The sequence below is a fragment of the Amia ocellicauda genome, assembly GCF_036373705.1.
Source record: "Amia ocellicauda isolate fAmiCal2 chromosome 11 unlocalized genomic scaffold, fAmiCal2.hap1 SUPER_11_unloc_1, whole genome shotgun sequence".
Taxonomy (NCBI): domain Eukaryota; kingdom Metazoa; phylum Chordata; class Actinopteri; order Amiiformes; family Amiidae; genus Amia; species Amia ocellicauda.
In genome coordinates this window covers 125,891-140,899 of record NW_027102659.1, presented here as the reverse complement: position 1 = coordinate 140,899, position 15,009 = coordinate 125,891, and the positions used below count along the sequence as shown (strand labels likewise).

The window sequence follows — 15,009 nt, the reverse complement described above, 5'->3', positions numbered from 1 at the left end:
TTGCCCCACTAACACAAGTCTTTGATTTTGTAACAAAGTATGTAGCAACTCATGCCGACCTTCAGGAAGTAGCTCCGGGGGCTGGTGGCCTGGCTCAGCTTCAAAGGATGGTCGCTCCGGTAAATCTCGGTCGAAGGAGGCAGGGAGCGAGCGTATACTCATGGACGGAGACCAAGAAGGCCTTTGCGGTGACACCCTGGCCAAGCGCGGGGAACTGTTCCGCGTTTCTGTAGCCAAGAAATGGGTCTGGGGGAACGATGTTGAAACCAGGCCGTCGTTGGGTGGTGTGTCAGCCCTGACTGACGGCGACCCATGAGGTTGTTGGATGCCTGTATTTGTTCCGCCCGACAATGCGGCGGGCTGAATCTGGGGTGTTGAATTACCCCCAGAAGGCTGTGGCCTGAGTAGATGTTGGGGGGTCTCCAAGACCACCGTGGGGGATCCTCTCGGTGATCTCACCGGGGAAGATGTTTGATCCCACTTAGACGGGGTAATTGTTCTCAATAGCTCATCCACAGAATGACTATCCCAATAGTCTTGGGAAGAATAAAAATATACATTACATTTACATCTTTAAACGGCGACAGAAATCAAACTTAAAACAACATGTCCAGGACATTCAAAACCTTTAGCTTTTTTAGACCTTTGAAAATAGCCTTAGACATTCACTACAACGCAATATTATTTACAGACAATATATTTATTAGGACTTGATAATAAATGTAAAACAGAGAAGCCGCTGTAAATAAACTGTTTCTTAAATGTTTCTTTAAAAACTGTAATATTGTTAATAAAACACACACACACACAACAACATTTCATTTTTAAACGAACCTTCCAAGTGTAAACGATTCCTGATCCCGGGACTTCCTGTTTCACAAACGTTTTCACGATCTGTTTAAATATTAAATACAATGAACACCTTCAAGCCTTTTCCTACAACCACTTTAAAACAGAAGTATAATAGCGGGAGATAAGTCAAACAACTTACTAAACCCTTTCGGACGGCTTTACTTCCTAACCAGACGGTACGGCAATCGGTCATTTCTAAACACATTCCCCAGAAACAAGCCTAGACCTGTCCGGACTTCTAAAGATCTTTCCCAGAACCCCCCGCCCTACAGGAAACGGTCACCCATCGCTTAAATATTAGCCCTCAACGGGCAAACAAAGCCCTTTTAAAAACATTAAAGTTTGAAAGATCTTACTTACCTCCACAGAATAATCGTTTCTTATTTTTTTCGGCTGGTTTAGCTTTTTGCACCGCTGTGAAGGTAAGAGACATGTTTAACCTTTAACCACACCGCTTTATAAAAAGCTTTATCCTCTTACAGGCTGCAGACATATACTCACAGCTATCAGATACCGGGGCTGACGGCCTTTCAGATTCTTGAAAGGTTACGGTTCTCGAAGGTAAAACGAAACAAGCCCTCGATGTGGAAGGCCTTTCGTTGTCTCGAACCACGTTTCTTAATACTGTTAGACAGGATAATTTTTTAAAATTAACAAAACTGGACTCAAACATCTTACAGAAACGTTATACAAACAAACAGGGGTTTAGTTCTTACCCGGTCGGCAGACAGTCTGTCTAGGGACAACCACTTCTCTTGGTCGATCCTCGGAGACATTAATCACAGGCCTTTCGATAGTTTCTGTGTAATTAAAGAGACCGGCATTAATATATATTAAAACGTTTTCATAACTCTAATGAGCCGCTTCAAAACCACACACACCCATACATAAGAACCCATGAGCGCAAACACAAAAATCTTACCGTCGTTGTTCCAGATGATCTCCTCAGCGTTGGGAATTAACTCCTGTTGACTGGCTGAAAAATAATTTTACAGAACTTAAAACAGATGTTATAGCCTTATTTACAATACATGCACACAACACGCTCTGAGTCAATGAAAATAATCTGAAGACTTGCCTAAAAACTCATTTAAATCGAAGTCGCTGATGTTGTTTCCGGACATTGTTGATCTTTAGTCTTAAATCGAAAGGTCAGTAAGAGTCTGTCGAGCTGAAGACCAGACCTTCATACTTATACTGATGGCCACATGCCGGATCTGCGTGTAAGGCATTGTTCTGGTCTGGCCTTTGTGCATCAAGACCTATAGTCAACAAACCACTAAGAATATTTCAGGCCTTTATAAGCGCTAAAAAACAACCTGAGCCAAGAAAATAACTATAAAGATCTAAAATAACTAGCGCTTTTACAGTGTTTTTTTTTTTTTTTTTAATAGCGATGCTTTGTTTGGTATTAAACAAGTCACAAACTACTCAGAACAGCGTTTATCCCCGCAAAAGAGATATTTGGGTTTATTTTACAAAGCTTATAAATTATATAGGTTAAAAGTATTCTGAATGTTTTGATACCACATGCCATACGTACTGTTGTCTGAGCCCACCCCCGCCACCCATGGTGTGAGTGATTTAGCCTTGAGTGTTGTGATCTATTTAGCATTGAGTGATCAGTTGTTTTTATTTTTTAAACGATTCCTTATCATCAGGGATTGAGACTGCTAAAATACCTTAAAAGCATATCCTTATCTTAAGTCTAACTCTTATGAGCTTTAAGACCCTAGAATGTATTTAAGTAAAACGACTGAACACATTATGTGAGAGATAAAATATAACCACAGCTTTTTTTTTTTTTTTTTACAAAAACAATTAACCTATACACACAAACACCCACACACACACCCTCTTTTTTAATTTTATTTTTAATTAAATTTGAGGGGAGAGACAGAGCCAGATACAGTGTGGATAACATAAGTACCCTATGCAAAACAGGCATTGTTAGGACCTGGGATCATAACAGACAATAGAACTTGTTGATCTTATAAAATGATTGGGCGAGAGAGAGAGAGAGACAGACAGAGACAGTGTGAATATGATAAACGCACTATTCAAAACTGGCATTGTTAAGACCTGGGACCATTACAGACAACAGAACTTGTTGATCTTATAACGGTTTAGATTTACTAAACCATTACATGTATATTTAAAAAAGACCCCCAAACACTACAGGAAGAGCCGACCCATTCACACTCTACAGTTGACCAACAAGAACAACAAGAACAACAGGTTATGGGCGGCCTTGTTGTTCAGGGTTTTATGGGTGTACACTTTCTGACGGATATGACGTAGGAATAATTAAGGAAATAACTCTACCTAAAATCACGCCCCCCAATTATGACGTAGGAATATTAATAAGCTTAGGGCATACGTCATAAGAAAATAGGCCGCGCCCATAAAACCCTACTATCTACTCATAAGAGTAACAGCAATGTCGCCGATCCTGCTACGGTCGTATTGTAACAGCAACAACATGTATCGATTTTAAAACTGTCAGTTCCAGCGCCTCGCAAAGCTACCCTTCTGTGATCGTTTGTTCTCAAGGTCAGGATTTCTTGACACTCCGAGGAAGAGAAAACGATGGCCGGCCGCGTTACAGGGACAGATAACAAAGCACTAGCACGCGTGCACCGCGGGTTGTTTCCGCCCGGTTTCGAACCAGGGACCTTTCGCGTGTGAGGCGAACGTGATAGCCACTACACTACGGAAACCGACCTGTCGTGGTGTTTCGAATGGCTCCCATCGAAGCCGGCTGGTAAAACGCGCACAGGCGTTTCCCGTGGGCCAGCCTGTGAGATAAAGGCTTCTATTTTCACTGACCTATTTTGCATTGCTCAAGGACACATCAGGACACTTTGGAAACTCTTTCAAAGGAAGAACGCCCTGAGCTATGACAAGACTTACACTTACCCCAACAAGGTGATGCTCACTGGCTTGTTCAAACAGCTGCTGCTCGTCTTGTGCCACCATCAGACAATCACAGAGCTATTGTGCCTTCTACACCTTACGGTAGCTTTACTTTAACAATAATAATGACGGCGACCTCGACGACAAAAAGAAAAACAAGAACAACAACAACAACAAGAACAATAACATCATCATCAGATTTTTATTAAAAGTGGCTACACCAGCGTTTACAATTTCAACCTGTCGACGGACGGACGCTCTGAGTGCACCGATTTCGGGATACTTCGGAAACTCTTTCAAAGGCAGGACGCCCTGCGATCAGACAGTGCGTGCACTTAGCCCAACAAGGTGATGCTGAATGGCTTGTTCAAACGGCTGGTGGTCTTCCTTCACCACCAGACTATCAGAGCTATTGTGCCTTCTACACCTTACGGTAGCAACAAATCTAACTACTGCTTTACTTTAACAATGATAATGACGGCGACCACGACGACAACAAGAACAACAACAACAACAACAACAACAACAACATCATCATCATCATCATCATCAGATTTTAATTAAAAGTGGCTACACCAGCGTTTACAATTTCATCCTGTCGACGGACGGACGCTCTGAGTGCACCGATTTCGGGATACTTCGGAAACTCTTTCAAAGGCAGGACGCCCTGCGATCAGACAGTGCCTGCACTTAGCCCAACAAGGTGATGCTGAATGGCTTGTTCAAACGGCTGGTGGTCTTCCGTCACCACCAGACTATCAGAGCTATTTTGCGCCTTCAACTACATAAGAGTAACAGCAATGTCGCCGATCCTGCTACGGTCGTATTGTAACAGCAACAACATGTATCGATTTTAAAAGTGTCAGTTCCAGCGCCTCGCAAAGCTACCCTTCTTACATCGTTTGTTCTCAAGGTCAGGATTTCTTGCCACTCCGAGGAAGAGAAAACGACAGCCACCCTTGGGGCAGAGAGATGGGGGACGGGTTGTTTCCGCCCGGTTTCGAACCGGGGACCTTTCGCGTGTGAGGCAAACGTGATAGCCACTACACTACGGAAACCGACCCGTCCTGGTGTTTCGAATAACTCCTATCGAAGCCGGCTGGTAAAACGCACACAGGCGTTTCCCGTGGGCCAGCCTGTGAGATAAAGGTTTCTATTTTCACTGACCTATTTTGCATTGCTCAAGGGCACATCAGGACACTTTGGAAACTCTTTCAAAGGAAGAACGCCCTGAGCTATGACAAGACTTACACTTACCCCAACAAGGTGATGCTCAATGGCTTGTTCAAACAGCTGCTGCTTGTCTTGTGCCACCATCAGACAATCACAGAGCTATTGTGCCTTCTACACCTTACGGTAGCTTTACTTTAACAATAATAATGACGGCGACCACGACGACAACAAGAACAACAACAACAACAACAATAACATCATCATCAGATTTTAATTAAAAGTGACTACACCAGCATTTACAATTTCAACCTGTCGATTGACGGACGCTCTGAGTGCACCAATTTCGGGCACTCCAATGAAGAAAAGCCACCTACCGCCTCCGGGGAACCACGAGGGCAAGCAGGACGAAAAGGGCCGGCCCACAGCAGGCTGTTTCCGCCCGGTTTCAAACCGGGGACCTTTCGTGCGTTAGGCGAACATGATAACCGCTACACTTCGGAAACTGACACCGTCACCTCTTGCTTAGAACGGTTACCGTTGGAGACTGCTGGTAAAACCGACCCGTCCTGGCGTTTCGAATGGCTCCCATCGAAGCCGGCTGGTAAAACGCGCACAGGGGTTTCCCGTGGGCCAGCCTGTGAGATAAAGGTTTCTATTTTCACTGACCTATTTTGCATTGCTCAAGGGCACATCAGGACACTTTGGAAACTCTTTCAAAGGAAGAACGCCCTGAGCTATGACAAGACTTACACTTACCCCAACAAGGTGATGCTCAATGGCTTGTTCAAACAGCTGCTGCTCGTCTTGTGCCACCATCAGACAATCACTGAGCTATTGTACCTTCTACACCTGACGGTAGCAACAAATCTAACTACTGCTTTACTTTAACAATAATAATGACGGCGACCACGACGACAACAAGAAAAACAAGAACAACAACAACAACAAGAACAAGAACAACAACATCATCATCATATTTTAATTAAAAGTGGCTACACCAGCGTTTACAATTTCAACCTGTCGACGGACGGACGCTCTGAGTGCACCGATTTCGGGACACTTAGGAAACTCTATCAAAGGCAGGTCGCCCTGCGCTCTGACAGTGCCTGCACTTAGCCCAACAAGGTGATGCTGAATGGCTTGTTCAAACGGCTGGAGGTCCTCCGTCACCACCAGACTATCAGAGCTATACTGCGCCTTCGACTACATAAGAGTAACAGCAATGTCGCTGATCCTGCTACGGTCGTATTGTAACAGCTACAACATGTATCGATTTTAAAAGTGTGAGTTCCAGCGCCTCGCAAAGCTACCCTTCTGCGACCGTTTGTTCTCAAGGTCAGGATTTCTTGCCACTCCGAGGAAGAGAAAACGACGGCCGGCCTTGGGGCAGAGAGATGGCGACGGGTAACATGGCACTGGCACGAGTGCACCGCAGGTTGATTCCGCCCGGTTTCGAACCGGGGACTTTTCGCGTGTGAGGCAAACGTGATAGCCACTACACTACGGAAAACGACCCGTCCTGGCGTTTCGAATGGCTCCCATCGAAGCAGGCTGATAAAACACGCACAGGCGTTTCCCGTGGGCCAGCCTGTGAGATAAAGGTTTCTATTTTCACTGACCTATTTTGCATTGCTAAAGGGCACATCAGGACACTTTGGAAACTCTTTCAAAGGCAGGACGCCCTGCGCTCTGACAGTGCCTGCACTTAGCCCAACAAGGTGATGCTGAATGGCTTGTTCAAACGTCTGGTGGTCTTCCTTCACCACCAGACTATCAGAGCTATTGTGCCTTCTACACCTTACGGTAGCAACAAATCTAACTACTGCTTTACTTTAACAATAATAATGACGGCGACTACGACGACAACAAGAACAACAAGAACAACAACAACAACATCATCATCATCATCATCAGATTTTAATTAAAAGTGGCTACACCAGCGTTTACAATTTCAACCTGTCGACGGACGGACGCTCTGAGAGCACCGATTTCGGGCACTCCAATGAAGAAAAGCCACCCACCGCCTGCAGGGAACCACGAGGGCAAGCAGGACGAAAAGGGCCGGCCCAAAGCAGGCTGTTTCCGCCCGGTTTCGAACCGGGGACCTTTCGCGCGTTAGGCAAATGTGATAACCGCTACACTACAGAAACTGACAACGCCGCCTCTTGCTTCAAACGGTTACCGTTGGAACCTGCTGGTAAAACGGGCTCAGGCGTTTCAGGTCGGCTAGACTGTGAGATGGCGTCTGAAGTGCCGCGAAAGGATGCCATTTTCACAGACCTGTTTGGCATTGCTAAAGGGCACATCAGGACACTTCGGAAACTCTTTCAAAGGCAGGACGCCCTGCGCTCTGACAGTGCCTGCACTTAACCCAACAAGGTGATGCTGAATGGCTTGTTCAAACGGCTGGTGGTCTTCCGTCACCACCAGACTATGAGAGCTATACTGCGCCTTCAACTACATAAGAGTAGATAGTAGGGTTTTTTGGGCGCGGCCTATTTTGTTATGACGTATGCCCTAAGCTTATTAATATTCCTACGTCATAATTGGGGGGCGTGATTTTAGGTAGAGTTATTTCCTTAATTATTCCTACGTCATATCCGTCAGAAAGTGTGCACCCATAAAACCCTGAACAACAAGGCCACCCATAAATACCCCCACCCCTCTGAAGGCAACGCCCCGAAACTCTCCTCTCTATTTAAGAACCCGCGCTTCTTTTAGGCAATACCTCTTTAATTCTCAGCTTCTGAAACATCCCGCTTCTTCAACATGTCCAGCGACATCAACATGAAACCCCGCAAGAAACAATCCCGGGCAAGGGTTCCTGTACTCACCAATTTGAAGATTGAACGCTCCTGGGTGTTGTTCTGGGGGGCTCGACGGGGTTACCGCTTTAAAAGGGATCCCAGCTATGTTGGAGTGGAGCTTCTTGCTTTGGGAGAGAAGGAGGGTACGTTGGAACCTTTTGAGACGGTAATTGAATACTCTTATGAGGACTGGTTGAAGGTGATGGCCTGGAGAGATCTGGGGCTTGTGGATAAGACTCTAGAAGGCTTGCAAGAGGGTCCAAGAGAATGCGAAATGGAGTCTCCGACTCAGGGTTTTGAAAGGTGTGAATGGGAAAGCTTGCAGAACTACGACAGACGACGTGTGGGGTTTTGGAGGGGGGTCTGACGGCTCAGGGGCTACTCTCTTCTAAGAGGGCGGTGTGTCGTGACGTAGTGAAGAGATAGGATAAAAGGTGCAACAATTCATTCATGGTTTAAAATTAAAGAGAATGTCTTACCCGAAAGCTGCGGACGTCGACAGGCTCTACAGGCCTCTTCAAACCCGGGATCACCCCTGGTTCTATTCCCCAGATTTTGTATACACTCTGGAACCCTTTGACTGTGGTTACTCTCCAAGACCTCAGACCCCGGTCCCTCAGGACGAAACAACATGCGGTGCGATGGATGTCCAAATGAGTCTCGGGGATCCCCAGCCTCTGGAGCTCATGGAGGGCCTCGATTTTGCCGAACTGTCTACCGTCTGTGCGTCTCAGGAGGGGGTCAGTCCAATGGATGGAGAAACACCCCACAAACCACCAGGCGACCCAATGAGCATCGGACTGTCCCGGGGGCGTGATGAAGACGCAGGATTTATGCCCGGGGTATGTGACCAAGTAAGCAGAGTGGTTAAAAGCACCCTGGTGTATATTCTGAGTGCTCTCATCGACCGAGCTCTGAAAGAAGTCTGTCGGGGGTGTGAAGTGAATCACCCCAGTCAGTTGAGACACAGTTGTTTGTTTGAACCAGACCGTTACTATTTCCTGTTCTATTTCAACGTGTTTTACAGAAGACTGAACAAACCGTGGCTGAAACCGGCACTAATCAAGGCGCTCTCTTACTCCCACATACATGTCACTGTGGGACAAGTCCAGAAAATCATAGATGAGATTTTGCTGGAGCTGAAAAAGGAGCCGTTTATAATAGAGAAACTTGGGCAGCTGCTCAATGACCTGGATGAGCCGAGTAGAAAAACCGCTGGCAAGCTAAAAGCTTATTTCTTCCGTAAAGAAGTTAAAGCTGGGGGCAGCGACGAAGAATTCGACATCTACGCCACTGATTCAGACTCTGACCTGAACTAAGGGACTTTGAACATGGGGAATGTTCTGGACTGCTTCTGCAACTGGTTCTGTCATCAACACTCTGCAGCTAACCTGAGAGCGCTATTACACCATGTGCTTGACAGAAAAGTAGCCAACGCGAGCCTTTTCTCTACAGATTTAACCATCGATGAGGATCAACTTTCAAACCTGGAAAAGTGAATGGCTGCTGTAACAAAGACCGGGGGGTACGAACACTGGGATGAAGGGCTCAAGGGGGCCAAGAATGATATTAGGCCATTTCATCAACATCTGTATGACCTTTTACTGAGCCTGTTTAATACACCTCTGTTTAATTTTAAAATAGGTCATAATGTTGTTTTATTTACATATGTAACTGAGGTGTGTGCCTACAAGATAAAGAAACAGGTATATTTGTTGATATAGATCAAGTAACCAATCATCTGATTTCATTTTGTCTGGACCGTAGAAAAAATTGTTGTGTATGTTATACTTTTCTCAAATGTCTTAAAAGGGGTATCTGCTCTCCTGAAGTTGAATAAAAAACCTTGTATAAAAACTTTGCGCATAGTGTGGGTCTGTGTGGTTATTTGACAGAATGACTCGGCAAGCTCCCCAAATGCAGGAACTATACTACAACCCAGCCAAGATTGGGGGTTTGGCGGGTAAGAAGGGTTTTCAAAGAGGACTCGCTGAGGCCGGAGTGAAGGTTAATGATGTGGTTGTTTCAGAATGGTTACGGGAACAAGACGCCTATACCTTACATAAACCTCTCAGGATTAACTTTAAAAGAAACCGCGTATATGCAACTGACATAGACTCACAATGGCAAATGGATCTAGTCGATATGTCAAATTTATCAAAACATAACAATGGTCACAAATTGATGTTGATGTGTATCGATGTGTTATCAAAATATGCCTGGGCTCGCATTCTACATAATAAAACAGGTCGGGCGGTGACAAGGGCCTTTGAGGATATATTGTCCCAGGGTCGATGTCCTAAAAAACTGCAGACTGATAAAGGAAAAGAGTTTCTCAACAGAGAATTTCAGAATCTACTGAAGAGACACAAAATACATCATTTCACCACCGGTAATGAGCTTAGGGCATCGGTAGTGGAGAGGTTTAACCGCACCATAAAGACCAAAATGTGGAGATATTTTACAGCGGTCAACACGTTCAAGTATTTTGATAAAGTTCAGGATTTTATCGATGCTTACAACCAAGGGTATCACACCAGTATTAAAATGAAGCCTATAGATGTTGATCAAAGTAATTCTTTTAAGGTCTATAAAAAATTATACGGACCATTTATTAAGAAGGGAAAAACTACTTATAAGTTCAACATCGGTGATGTGGTTCGCGTTTCAAAGCTAAGGAGTACTTTTGCCAAAGGTTATGAAGAAACATTTTCTGACGAATATTTTACAGTTACCGAACAGTTGGCTAGAGACCCACCCGTGTACCGGTTAAAAGACTATGACGGGGAGGATATAGAAGGAACGTTTTACGAAGCCGAGTTACAAAAAATTATTGTGGGTAAAGACAGTGTATACAGAGTTGAAAAGATATTAGCTGAAAAAACCCAGAACCGGAAAAAATATGTGTTGATGAAATGGCTTGGATGGCCTGAAAAGTTCAATAGTTGGGTCCCGGAACAACAGGTTTGCGATATTCAATCCTTATAACAACTTGCCCGCGGGTGTGTTGTGGGCATTACTTTCGATACTCAAGATGGAATCAGGAGGCTTCTACGTGACTCTACCCAGTAACGCCTCTCTCGATATATACCCTAAAAATGAAATATCCAGTTACACGGTACAATTTGGAAAATCTATAGATCTAAGGGGGTCGTGGGAAGTGGGGTTGGCGGAAATACAGTATCCTTACACTTGGGCTGTATTACAAGATAAGGATGCCACCTTCGCCATTTTTGATGATGTTAAAAAGAGTCAATGGACATTCACGATACAAGGAGGTTATTATGACAATGTGGATAAAATATTAGATGAGATGCATAAACAGTTCTCAGAAGGCACCCCCAACATCAAGCTATATTACAACCCTATTAAAAACAGAGTGTACAAGGTGTCAAAACCAGGTATTAGCATTCAAACCAGCGGCCAACTGGGGCGTATATTTGGGATCTATTCTGACACAGAGAGCAGGTTCTCAGAAGTGGTGGGGCGGCTTTTACACTCTTTATGTGTATACGGATATCATAACCCACCAGAGGGTCGGGGATAGTTATGTCCCCCTTTTGAGAAATGTACTTATTAAAGGTAAAAGCAATGACATGGTCACAATTACTTATGACAAGCCACACTACGTACCAGTCTCAAAGACCCAATTTGACAACATCACGATCGAAGTAAAATCGGATCAGAATATCAACGTACCCTTCCGCTTCAGTAAAGTTATTGTCAAACTACATTTTCGACCCCTGAAACAGTTTGTACATTATTAAAATGGCTACCTCGAGGGGTTATGTAGATCCTAGCGCCTATGTGGATTATTACAAGATGCAAGCCGGGAACGGCTTGCCCGGTTTTGTAGGAGCCCCCACAATGTATGGCGCCGGTCTAGGAGGACTCTTTCATGGTCTCTTTAGAATGGCCGTACCCCTGCTTAAGAGAGGCTTTGCTATAGCCAGACCCCACTTGAAATCAGCGGCTAAAAATATTGTTAGTGACGTGTTCACCAATGTTATGAACCGGGCAGCTAGCCATGAGCATCAGGAGGGTTCGGGTCTCATGGTAATGGCGAGGAGGGGGGGTAAAAGAAGAAACAGCATGTGTCCACCAGGGCGACGAAGATCCGTGGCTAACAAAAAACGAAGAATCTCTCATTCTCCAACATATCGTGGAAACACTCGGAGAAGGAAGCAGCACAAGAAAAAACCTGCAAAAAGAAAGTCTCAAAGAAAGAAAAATAGAGCCTCAGGATACATCTTTTAAACATGTCTTTTGTCCACAGTCTATCGGAAGAATGCGTCAAATCAGAACTGGATCTGTTTACAGTTCCATACACTCAAACGAGTATAGATAAGATCATATATGTAGAGATTCCCCCTCTTTCTGCAATTTCAGACACGGCCCCTCTGGAGTTTTTTATAGCTGGCAATGGCGAGGATTATATTGATTTGAATAACACATTTATTTTAATGAACTGTAAAGTGACTGATTAGGATGGCGATGCAGTCGAGAAGACGGCCAACGCTGGGGTCATCAATTTTCACAGGTGGATGTGACCCTGGGAGATCGGCTCATTAGTCAAAGCAGCAATACTTACCCCTATAGAGCCATGATGGAGTGTATCCTTAATTATAATGAGGAGACCCTAAGCAAACAGTTCAGCCTTTCGTCAAAGACATCCCGGAAGCTATGGACGACAAGGATCCAGAGGGACTCAATAAGGGTTTGCAAAAAAGAACGGCCTCTTCAACAGAAGGGAGGACCTTTGAGCTAATGGGGCATATCCATGCAGACATATTTTTCCAAGAAAAACTCATGCTCAACGGGGTAGACATTAAAATTAAAATGATCCGTAGTAAAAGTGCTTTTTGTCTGATGACCCCTGATACTGAACAATATAAACTGACCATATTATCGGCCTCGCTGTTTGTGAAAAAAGTGTCCGTCTCCCCGGCGGTTAAACTAGGATACGCGCAGGCGTTAATGACGGCAAACGCCAAGTACCCGATCGAAAGAGTCTATATGAAAGTCCACAGTATCCCCGCAGTGACACGGGTGATGAACCAGGAAAATCTGTTTCTAGGACAGCTCCCAAAACAGGTTATTATAGGTCTCGTGGATAATGATGCATTTACCGGGGTTTACAACAAGAACCCCTTTAACTTTAAACATTATAACGCGGAATTTATAGCGTTGTACGTCGATGGTGTGCAGGTTCCATCCAGACCTTTTCAACCTGACTTTGAAAACGGCAATGCGGTTCGTGAATATTACAGTCTAGTACTGGCTACGGGTCGCCATCTCAAGGATCAAACTCTGCTGATCGATCGCCGGGAATACTGCAGCGGTTACACCCTGTACGGTTTCAACCTGACCCCTGACGAAGAGTGTGGACAACATATTTCACTGATGATGACGGGCAATATGCGTTTGGAGATGCGTTTCAAGCAGCCTCTACCACACACTGTAAATATGGTCGTGTATGCTGTGTTTGACAACATTATTGAGGTGAATCAGAGGAGAAACGTTCCGTATGATTATTATTAAAATGAACACCAGAGAGCTCAACCACATCATGAATGCCCTGGCCGGCTCACGGAAACTGTTTCAAGGAGTCTACGCCTGCGATCAGCTGCCTAAATTTAAGATCAAGAATTTACCTGCAATGTACATAATCAACACACACCCTAAAAATATGCCCGGAGAACATTGGCTGGCTATTTATCTAAGGGAGGACCACCGTGGTGAATTTTTTGATTCCTATGCAAACCCCCCGGATTTCAGACCTTTCCCTCGGAAGATCAATAACTTTCTGCTCAACAACTGTCAAGAAACCATTTACAGCGGTCGTCAAGTACAAAGTCTTCAGACCTTCACTTGTGGTCAGCACTGTGTGTTTTTCTTATATCATAGATCTAAAGGAAGGTCATACCCCGATATTATGGCCTTGTACAGTGAGGATTTAGGCCAAAATGATAAAAAAGTGGCAGAGTTTGTCAGGACACTGTGGACCCCCCCTTATAACACAATGACTTACAACCCTAGCCAGCCATGTATACAGATGGGGTGTTCTTGTGAGGATTTTAAAAGATGTCATGCATGTTAAGGTGAAAAAATAATGAAAACAGCCTTTGAATCATTAGTTTTGTTTTTATTCAACACAATTCTTATACAAAGCAGAGGTTATGTTATAAATAAATGTACAACATTTGAAAATAAAAAAAATAAAAAATAAAATTGTTTGTCGGGTCATTATTTACAGGGGAGACAAATAAAAACATGAGATTAATAAGCTTCCCAACGATGGATAGATCCTGAGGATGGTCGCTCAGCACGGTCAGAGTAATGAGATATCGGAGTCAGATCAGGCTCCACCTCTTTACACAGACAGATTTTTTGTCGCGTTACCTGGTTAGGAACTGTGGATTGGGGCATGTTCAGACAGGCCATCGCCTGTAGGAAAGCATTCCAGCCTACAGGTCGGCGACTATCGGGTACCTTATTAGTGCTAGTGACACTCTTCAACAAATCAAACATGTGTGAACCTTTGATCAGTTGTCCTTTAAAAACAAATTCACCCTGTTCATTCCAAGCCGTTACCCGCGGTTTCTGAACCATTTTGTGCAGGATATATTGTGCATGTCTTTTGCTTCTGGCCGGCATGTTTCTCAAAACATCCGTTACAACATCTCCCTCTGAACTCTCAACAGGTTCGGTCACCGCAACATCTTTATCAACCGTACCCCCCGCATCAGCCCCAGAACCATTTTCTTGAGAGGCCATGGTTAAAGTTAAAATGTTTTGATCTTTTTCACCCTGTCTAACCAGACGGAGGTAGCGCTGTAACGTGTTGGTATACAACTGGGCTTTGGAATACTGATTTAAATCGGCCCTGGCCTGTATAGCTTTCATTTCAGAGTCCAGGTTGTTTTCGGCCGTTTGTCTAATGGGCTCTGGCCCGACAACATTTTTTCTCAGTTTCTCAAGCTGCTCCTGAGGGATCAAGAACATTTTCTGAGCATATTCCATTATTAACCCACTCTGGAAGCTAGAAGACTGGTTAGGAAAGGCACGGATTGGCTCAACAGCGGTCCTATAAAACCCCCGGTTTGATTAATCTTCTTTCTTTTTCTTTTAATAGAATACTTCTTATTAGCGATGATCTTGATAACCGCTTTTTGTTTTTTGAGTTTAGAATGTTGAGAAGGGGTTAGGGGTATATAACCGCGTAAGATGTTAAAAGCTATTTCACACAGGGTCTCGATCA

General features: G+C 44.4%; 3 non-coding genes across 3 annotated transcripts; all 3 read right to left on the bottom strand.

Annotated features, from left to right (window-relative positions):
* Positions 1 to 3,499: 3,499 nt before the first annotated feature.
* On the bottom strand, positions 3,500 to 3,572 carry trnav-cac (transfer RNA valine (anticodon CAC)). Its single transcript has one exon. It is a non-coding gene; the product is annotated as a tRNA-Val (tRNA).
* Positions 3,573 to 4,753: 1,181 nt separating this feature from the next.
* Positions 4,754 to 4,826, bottom strand: trnav-cac (transfer RNA valine (anticodon CAC)). Its single transcript has one exon. It is a non-coding gene; the product is annotated as a tRNA-Val (tRNA).
* A 2,192-nt stretch (positions 4,827 to 7,018) lies between these two features.
* trnav-aac (transfer RNA valine (anticodon AAC)) lies at positions 7,019 to 7,091 on the bottom strand. Its single transcript has one exon. It is a non-coding gene; the product is annotated as a tRNA-Val (tRNA).
* Positions 7,092 to 15,009: the final 7,918 nt, after the last annotated feature.